The following is a 10,786-nucleotide window of genomic DNA, read 5'->3' on the forward strand; positions in this document are numbered from 1 at the left end:
TATTGCTCTGGCTCTCATCCCGCTAATAGCAGACACTGCCCAGAGTTTATCCGTCAGAAAAATATCAAAGCGTCCATGGCCAAAGACAACATTTCCTACTCTGAAGCTGCCAGAATTCATGCCCCTTCCTTCCGTTCCTTTGCAGATGTTACGGCTTCAACCCCTATCACTCAGACTATTCATCAGATTCTCACACAGGAACCTCGCTCCCCACGTCCCCCTCCCCCTAATTACATTTCTCACTCCCAACCCTCCACTTCATCATCCTACAAAAAAACTATTTTGACCCGCCCTAAACCTCACCCCTCGCTGCAGCCTGGCTATGACCGAAGGGCTCACCAGGATATTATTAATAGCTTCTCGTTCTCCCCTTCGCCTAATGGCTGTGCTCTTATGGATTCTTCTCCTTCTGAAAAAGATCATGTACAGACCATCCAATCTATTATACGTTTACTATCCTCTTTACTTGTTAACTTTCCTTTACCTGACCACGTTGCCACAAATTTAATCAGCTCCATTAAATCTCAGCACATTCCATCTTCTACAGTGGAATACCAGAAGTCTGATCCCAAAAAAAAATGAAATTGCTCATTTAATTAATCAGTACAAACCGGCATTGTTTGCAATTTCTGAAACATGGCTAAAGCCACATCTCGTGTTTAATATGGCTGGGTATAGCGTGCTTCGGGATGACCGTCTTGACGGTTATGGCGGAGCGGCTATACTGGTTAATAATGTTCTCCCATTTTCCCCCTTATCCCTTCCCCCACACGGAGATGAGATTAATGCCGTAGGTGTTAATATTGTCGGTGTTAATGTTATTTCTGTCTATATACCCTCTCCTGATTCCTCTTGTTTCCAGTATATACGTTCTATTTGCTCTTTATTTTATCCTGTAATTTTTCTAGGTGATTTCAACTGCCACCACTCTCTGTGGGGATCTGACCATTGTGATAGTGCGGGTAATGAATTAGTGAATCTGCTGGATGACTTGGGGTTATGTGTTATCAATGATGGATCTTTCACGCGCCTTCCTAGACCTGGACAATCGCTAAGTTGTTTAGATCTAACACTGTGTTCGGCCCGTTTGGCCGCTGATATGGTATGGAAAAGGCTTAACCTAACACATGGTAGTGACCACTATCCTATATGTACTACTCTCACCACTAGGTGCCTTCCGCAAAAGGAAAGCCCCCCTCTTTTAAAGTACAGGCTGTCTGATGCTAGGTGGGACCTGTACTCTCAGATCCTTGAGGACGCAATCCATACCTTGCCCCAGGTGTCTTTTGACAACCTTGACGTCTGTATTTCGCAACTTTCTGGTGCCATTTCATCAGCCGCTGATGAGAGCATACCTCTTAAGAATTCGGCTTCTGGAAAAATATCATCCCCGCCCTGGTGGGACCGCGAATGCACCAGCATCACCAAACTCCGCAATGAAGCTGAACAGAGCTATGCTCTCAACATGGCTATTGAAAACCTGGTGGGATATAACCGGATTGTTGCGAGATCCAGACGCCTATTTAAGAAAAAGAAATATGAAGGTTGGAAAAAATTCTGTTCTTCGCTTTCCCCCTCCACTCCTTCTTCCATGATTTGGCAAAACTTTAGAAGATTTAAACGTGGTTGTTCTGTTCAAAATTCTTCAACTATCCCCATTGACCTAGCAGATTCTTTTCTTTACAAGTTAGCCCCTTCGTCTGTCCCTTTTGTAACAGAATGCCCTTCTGCTCCCAGTAGTGAGGTCATGTCGGTAGACCCGTTGGAAGCCCCCTTTTCCATTAATGAACTCAATGCCGTGCTCCAGCATGTCAAGGACACTGCACCTGGTATCGACGGCCATCCATATTCTTTTTATAAGAAGTTGGGTGCCTGCGGACGCCAATACTTGTTGGACATCATGAATACTTGCTTCACTCTGTCATATATCCCTGATAGCTGGAAAACACAGTTGATCATCCCCATATTGAAACCTGGGAAATCCCCGGATAGTCCAGATCACTTTCGTCCTATTGCCCTTTCTCCAGTCATAGGCAAAATTATGGAGCATCTTATTAAAAACCGATTGGAGTGGTTTGTGGAGAGCCGAGGTGTTTTATCTAAGTCGCAGTTTGGCTTCCGAAAGGGGGCAGGTACCATGGACAGTGTTAGCATCCTGACAACTGATACCCGGATAGCATTCAGTAGAGATGAATCGGTTTTAGCAGTCTTCCTAGACATAACAGCGGCATACGATAATGTCCTTCTTTCGGTTCTCAGGGAAAAACTACGGAAGCTGGGTGTTTCTGAACGGATGCTGCATTGTACATGTAACCTGCTCTCTGGTCGTAGGGTCAAGATTCGTATCCCTGGAGAAGATTCTGATTGTAGAACGGTCTGGCGTGGGCTTCCTCAGGGGTCCGTTCTTAGTCCGCTACTTTATAATATTTACACCTCGGATCTTCATGATTCCCTCAACTTGGATTGTCAGATTCTTCAATATGCGGATGATCTGTGTTTGTACATCCCTACTTCATCTATTGAAAGAGCTAGTGAGTCCATGCAAATATCACTCAATTCCTTAAATCAGTGGTTAATTGACCATGGCCTTGTACTGTCTGCTCCAAAAAGTTCTGCGGTTGTTTTTTCACGTAAGCGTACTGTTCCTAATGTCAACCTTAAAATTGAAGAATCTCCCATTGAAGTTGTTAATAATGTGAAATTTCTTGGGGTTATATTGGACTCTAAATTGTCAGGGGTGTTTCATCTCAACTACATTAGCCTTAAGTGCGAGAAGAAACTTAATATGCTTCGTGCGCTAGCAGGAGTCTGGTGGGGTGCTCACCCCTTCACCCTAAAATTGGTATATAATGCTACAATAAGAAGCTTGCTTGATTACGGCTCCTTCTTATTTGAACCCTGTAATAAAGTTGCTATTGCTAAGCTGGAGGCCATTCAGGCTAAATCTCTTAGAATCGTTTTAGGGTGCATGAGGTCCACCCCTAAAAACACCTTGCAAGTGGAGAGTGGCGACCCCCCTCTTCTCATCCGTAGACAGTATTTAGCCGACAAGTTTCTTTACAAGACTTATTTCCTCAGTGAGCACCTGCTTCTGCCTAGGCTGTCAACTCTTGAAGGCCTATGCAGGCAGAGTGATTACTGGAGACATAAAACCCTCCTCTTTTAGTTAATTCCTTTCGAAAAATCCTTGAAATTAAGTATAATTCCTTAATCTCTCAGCAAGATAAACTTCCCTTGTATTCCTGCTCCTTTGACACGTGTAACTTTGTGCCAAATGTCTCCTATATTGACATTAGGAAAGATACTGCAAACGCAAATGCCCATTTTCTCTGCACTATAAATGACAAGTGGCCTGATTATTATAAATTCTATACGGATGCTTCAAAATTAACCACTGATGGAAAGACTGGTGTTGCCGTATACAACTCTAACTCTCAGATATTTCTCCAATTTCAATGTCCTCCTGAGTCATCGGTGTTCACGGGAGAGTGCATTGGGATCCTCGAGGCATGTTTATTTATCTCCTCTCACCCTGCTATTAAAAAAGCAGTGGTTTTCACTGATTCCAAAAGTGCCCTGGATGCGATTGTTAAAAATTCGTTTAAGGACCATCTCCGTAGCCCAATTATCGTTGAAATTAAATCAGTATTGCTTTTGTGCTCTACAAAGGGCGTGGAGATTGTATTGGTATGGATTCCTAGTCATGTTGGTATTAGAGGTAATGAAATTGCGGATGTATCAGCCAAAGGTGCGATTAGTAGCAGCATGGCTGATAAAAAACACTACTCGGTGCAGATCTATGACCTGGCCCACAAAGCTAAATCAGACCTATTCCAGTCCTGGCAAACTGACTGGTCCGAGTCCAGTAAGATGAAAGGTGGTCTGTTTGCCTCTATTCAACCATCCATTCCTGCGAAGCCTTGGTTCTATAAACATAAAAAAGTATCCAAGACCGTTATTTCCGTTATCTGCAGAATACGTATTGGTCACTGTTGCTCCCCAGTTTTCTTAAACAAAATAAGAGTTCGGGACTCCTCACTCTGTGAATGTGGTCTAGATGAAGGCACGCTTGACCATATCTTTCTTAATTGCCCCCTGAATGATGCTTTCTCTTTTGATCGTGTCATTGCTAAACTAAAAATTCAATACCCGGTAATTGTTCGTCATCTTCTTTCATTTTTTCCTAACCCTGTAATGGTAAATGCCTTTGTTAGATTTATTTCTTCTAATAATGTTAAATTGTAACAGTGTTTATATCTTTCATAATGGTTATATGTAATGTGTATATAATTACTTGTGTACTAAGTTAGTTTTAGCAAATTCATTAATTATAGTGTATGTATTTTGTTGCAGGCTCGATATCCTCCACCGGAAAAGTTGGAATTATTTTCTTACATTAATTTCTATATATTTTTCTGTTTCATATTTTCCCATGTGTCGTCACTAGCTACGCGAGTCTGGCAGAAATTGCCGTCAAATACGGCAGATTGCCATAAAAAAAAAAAAAAAAAAAAAACCGTCAGGAAAGAAAAGTGTGTGGAAAAGTGTGATAAGCTCTGAAATAAATAGCTTTATCTTAATATATTATCATGGTAAGTTTCGTTTCTATGTACATTAGTAGCTGCACATATGTATTTGAAGAATTTAACTTGTGCTTGTTTCATTTTAGGAGTCTTTAGGAACAAGAGCCCCACGCAAACGTGTGGCTAATTTCACGGCGGACGAAAAAGCTTTGTTAGCACAATTAGTTAAAAAGAGACCAATCGTGGAATCTTAAAATAACAGATGGCAAGTCAGTCGCCAAGAAACAAGCAGCATGGGATAGTATAACACAGGAGTTCAATCAGGAATCAATTACCAACTTCCAGACTCATCATCATCATCCTAGCGTTGTCCCGGTTGCCCTTCCGGGCCCGGGGTCCGCTTTCCTGCTACTTCTCCTCCACTTCGCTCGGTCTTCGGCATCCCTGGTGGTTAGTCCATTGGCACGCATGTCATCCCTTACGACGTCAAGCCAGCATTTCCTGGGTCTACCCAGTCTGCCCCGGCCGGGCGGAGGCGCCATGGCTAGACATTTGTTCCCCACGTAAGTGGCCGGTTTCCGTAAAACGTGTCCGTACCAGCGTAAGCGACACTCTTGCCGTTTGTCTGCAATGTCACGGACATGAAGGCTGCCGCGGATGCGCGAGTTCCTAACGCGGTCTTTTCACGTAACTCCACACATCCAGCACAGCATTTTCATCTCCGTGACTCGCAGCTCCTGCTTGTGCCGCTCAAGCACAGGCCACGCTTCACTGCCATACAAAAGGACAGGCCTAATGATGGATTTATAGACCTGTCCCTTCAGCTTAACCGGCATTTAAGGGTCACAAATGACACCAGACACCTCACGCCACTTGGCCCATGCCGCCGAAATTCGTGCCCTGACGTCGCAATCGATGCCACCAGACGCGTGAAGGACAGATCCCAAGTACCTGACCTGGTCCGTCTGCTCAACCATATTACCGTCTATGCAGACGGAGGTGGGATCTGTCGAGTTGCAGGCCACGTACTCGGTCTTCCCCACATGCAGCTTCAAACCGCCGTTCTCGAGTGACTCCTTCCACATGTTAACACGCTGCACCAACCGTCCCTTGTCCGCGTCTGCCAGCGCGATGTCGTCAGCATACATGAGACACTGACACTGACTGAGACACTGAATCGGAATCCCTGTACATGTCTCGGATAATGTCAACATAGACTTCTGGCACCCCTTTGGACCGCAGCGCCCACGGGATCATCATGCGAGGAACACAGTCGAAGGCCTTCTGCATGTCCAGAAAAAGGAAATGCAGAGGTGTGTTCTTCGCCCTGTATTTCTCCATCACGATCCTTAGGGCGAAAACAGGGTCCATGGTTCCATGACCAGGTCGGAAGCCATACTGACAATCCGAAACAATGCACTCCTGCCGGAGCCGAGAGTCGACGATCCGCTCAAAGAGCTTCATGGTGTGGGACATGACCTTTATACCGCGATAGTTTCCACACTCCTGCACAGACCCCTTGCCCTTAAAGACTGGAGTGATGATACTCCGTCTCCATTGGTTCGGGATCCGGCCGGTGTCCCATACGCGGTTAAATAGGTTTGTTAGGATGCCCACCCCACGAGGCCCCATAGCTTTCCATACTTGGATGGGGACTCCATCGGCTCCGACAGCTTTCCGATTTTTCATGCGGCGAAGAGCCAACTGGACTTCGTCAGGCGTTATCGGTGGCACCAGTCCTTGATTCGGAGGGAGGTCCGGTGGCTGCACTTCTCTGTGCTGCTTATTCAGCAGCTCGTGGAAATACGAGCGCCATCTCTCCTTCACCGCGAGGTCCTCGCATAGCAGGTTGCCGTCAGGATCTTTGACACAGCGGCACTTGGAGATGTCCTGTGCCGCTTTAATCCTGGAACGAGCCAACTTATAAATGAGCTTTTGCCCCAACTTCCAGACTACGGGCTGCTTTGTGAAAGTTTAAGAAAACCCAAAAAGTGATTTCGGCCCGACCCGGGAATCGAACCCGAGACCTCGAGCACAGCAGCCGCGCTTGCGACCACTAGATCAACGAGGAAGTCAAATAAACTTTGTACTACATAATTGGCCTCTTGTTCAACAATTAAAAAAGTATTCCTCTTATTTTATGGATTTTTATTTATTAAAAATTATATTATGAGAAAAATCTATCAACTATAGATTGTCGCACCAAAAATCCATTGCTGTTGGTTGTGCTTTCACGCCTTTCACTCAGGACAACATCATCATTCTCAATATGAGGAGATTCCCAGTTCTTTGGAACCAAATCATCAACCTGTAAAGAAATATTATGCAGTGTCGCACAAGCACATATAACAGCCACAACTGTATCCATCTTAATGCCCATGCAAACACTTCTATTCCTGACTGCCACACTCAGAGTCATTTAATGGTTACTTAAGTGGCTCCTTAGTATAGATTTAAAAAAGCTCACTCTCAGAGACACTTAATGATCCGTTACCATCCCTTAATGACAATTAAAGTTAAGTACAGCAAAACCTTTACTTAACTTTCTAATGATTGATTTTGACATTTATGTTTAAGGTTATAAAAGTAAATAAAATATTTTAAAAAGTCTCAGGAATAGAAGTGTTTGAACAATAAAGTAAAGATGAGTGATTTGCTTGACTTTATTGATTTTGTAGACTATAGCAGAAGGTTTGGAGTAGTGGGGCCAAATAAGAAGCCCAGGAGGAGTAACATTAGAAGTCTATGGGAATATAAAAGGGTATTTTTCTTTCAATGTTCAAGCAGTCACTGGGACAAACTTGGAATTTTATGATCTAGTAGCCCGTTGGCCTGGCAGTACCCATGATAGTTTTATTTATAACAGCAGTGCAAGTAAACAAAGACTGAATACTGGTGTGTTAAAAGGGATAATTTTAGGGGACAGCGGGTATGCAGTTAGCAATGTGTTACTGACACCGTTTTTATCACCAAATTCAACTGCACAAGAAAACTACAACAGAAGCCAAATGAAATATAATGTGGAATATTGTGGAAAGATGCTTTGGCATTTGGAAAAGAAGGTTTCCTTGTCTCCAACTTGGCACGGGCATTAAGATGGATACAGTTGTGGCTGTTATATGTGCTTGTGCGACACTGCATAATATTTCTTTACAGGTTGATGATTTGGTTCCAAAGAACTAGGAAACTCCTCATATTGAGAATGATGATGTTGTCCTGAGTGAAAGGCGTGAAAGCACAACCAACAGCAATGGATTTTTGGTGCGACAATCTATAGTTGATAGATTTTTCTCATAATATAATTTTTAATAAATAAAAATCCATAAAATAAGAGGAATACTTTTTTAATTGTTGAACAAGAGGCCAATTATTAGTACAAAGTTTATTTGACTTCCTCGTTGATCTAGTGGTCGCAAGCGCGGCTGCTGTGCTTGAGGTCTCGGGTTCGATTCCCGGGTCGGGCCGAAATCGCTTTTTGGGTTTTCTTAAACTTTCACAAAGCAGCCCGTAGTCTGGAAGATGGTGATTGATTCCTGATTGAACTCCTGTGTTATACTATCCCATGCTGCTTGTTTCTTGGCGACTGACTTGCCATCTGTTATTTAAGATTCCACGATTGGTCTCTTTTTAACTAATTGTGCTAACAAAGCTTTTTCGTCCGCCGTGAAATTAGCCACACGTTTGCGTGGTGCTCTTGTTCCTGAAGACTCCTAAAATGAAACAAGCACAAGTTAAATTCTTCAAATACATATGTGCAGCTACTAATGTACATAGAAACGAAACTTACCATGATAATATGTTAAGATAAAGCTATTTATTTCAGAGCTTATCACACTTTTCCACACACTTTTCTTTCCTGTCGGTTAACGGAACAAGAATTTTAAATGTAACCTTGACACTGACAGTACAATATTGACAGTGATACCAGAAAAAAGTTTTCATGTACTTTATATCATTTACATGAAAATAGGTGTTTTTACGTAAAAACGATCCCGAAATTAACAAATTCTTATTTCTATTATTGATATACAAGGTTTTAATGTATTTAAATAACAGTTTTTGCTACTTAATAATTTCACATTTTAAGGTGCGGCTACACCTTTCGTTTATCGATAAGCATTATCAAAGACAATTTGACGATACTCTGCCCTACGGATACTTAAAGCTGTCATTAACTAATGAACCCTTAAATTTCGTCTCTGGGATGTATCGTTCATTAACAGATTTAATGATAATTAGTTAAGGATTCATTAAGACTAATTTAAGTATCCATTCTGAGTGTGGCAGTTAGACTTTAAAATATTTTATTTACTTTTATAACCTTAAACATAAATGTCAAAATCAATCATTAGAAAGTTAAGTAAAGGTTTTGCTGTACTTAACTTTAATTGTCATTAAGGGATGGTAACGGATCATTAATTGTCTCTGAGAGTGAGCTTTTTTAAATCTATACTAAGGAGCCACTTAAGTAACCATTAAATGACTCTGAGTGTGGCAGTTAACTTTCTAATGATTGATTTTGACATTTATGTTTAGGCTGCATTCAGACATGCGGGAATCGTGCGTTTAAGAAACGCGCGGTTTGAAACCGCAAAATTGTGATGCTATTCAGACACGCGCGGTTAGTATGAGATTTCGTGCGTGTTAGCGTCAGTTTCAAAATGGAGGTCGACGAAGAAGTGTGTTTACTGTGGTTGCTCCTTAAAAAAAGAAAAGAAAAAGGCGGTATTGGGTGCATCCAATATTACGTGACCGACTGGTACATGGTCAGTTCGTAACGTTTTATCCCAAATTAAGAATGTATGATAACAATTTTTTCCAAATATCTCCACCAACTCTTGCCAAGCTCGGTTCTTGATAATTTTATTTAAGTAATCATCACACTGAATGTCCCATACTGCAGGTCTCTTCTCCACCTCATCAATAAATAGTTCAGTGTCGAAACGATCCATGACGAACTCACGAGCGGTGACGTGCTTACCGCGTGGTATCCGCAACGCAACTGAACGCGAAGTAAAGACTCCATAGTAATAGAAACGCGCGGGAGCAGTGCGATTCTATTTTCTGGCGGTTGGGTTGCGGTAACCGCGCGGCTTGATTAACCGCGCGGTTATGTCTGAACGATTACTAACTAACTCATATAAATCCCACCCAAAACAAAAATGTGAAAGACTGCCAAGTTCGATAATATGGGAATGCTTCGCCTATAAAAGAAGTGAGATCTGAATAAGTACCAAGTTCCATACACATACCTCAGTTAAAAATAGTTACTTTTTAATGATGTTACTTGGCAAGTTTTCATACACCGTTATAAACCTACTAAAAGCAATGAATCAAGTATTTAATTTTCTATTAAAACTTACCAAGTAACATCATTAAAAAGCAACTATTTTTAACTGAGGTATGTGTATGGAACTTGGTACTTATTAAAGGAATAGCTTCAGAACCAAGGGATTGTAGAATTTAAAACACAGTTATTCTCCGATTTAGTACACTTTATTCCACAAACACTTCCTATGGCGGTCAACAAGTGACTGACAAACCAAATGACACACGTGATTATTACAACTCGCAAAATCAACTGACCGTCTTATTTATTAATCAACATCAAAATAATTTAAAGTATGACAATACTATTAACTAAACAATTAAATAACGAAATATAAGTAAATGTAATTTATGTATCCTTTAACTTTACATGTACAATATTGGGTATTAAATACAGTTTTTATTAAGTACATCCGTTTGGTCTCAAGTCAAAACAATGTATAATTACATAATATTCAATCAGGTGAGTATTAATTATTCTACAGAGTTTATTTACATAGTATTAATTATTCTTAATTATGTTACTAATATTATTATTAAATATCATTAGGCTTACAGCTCGGCCTTCCTGCAACAAGCGAGTCCCTTCGCGCAATAGTATACACAAAATACGGAATGAACTGTAATTTTACTTCATACACACTAATGTTATACAATACTATTTTTTTATTTATTTACACATTAATTTGAATGACTATAGAATATACAATAATTTATCAAATAGTACCCATGGACGTAACATTGTACTTTAATGTAATTAGTATGATAGTATAATTTTAGCCTAAGAGTGAAAATCGCATGATCTCATATTTATCTATATAACTGTTAATGATTATTCTATGTCTGCTGTCTGATCATTATCAGAGTTATTTTCATCATCACTACTTTCCAGATCTCTATTGAAATGCAGCCATGGTTGCATTTTGTCTACTGCT

The sequence above is a fragment of the Helicoverpa zea genome, chromosome 5 (genome assembly GCF_022581195.2).
Source record: "Helicoverpa zea isolate HzStark_Cry1AcR chromosome 5, ilHelZeax1.1, whole genome shotgun sequence".
Taxonomy (NCBI): domain Eukaryota; kingdom Metazoa; phylum Arthropoda; class Insecta; order Lepidoptera; family Noctuidae; genus Helicoverpa; species Helicoverpa zea.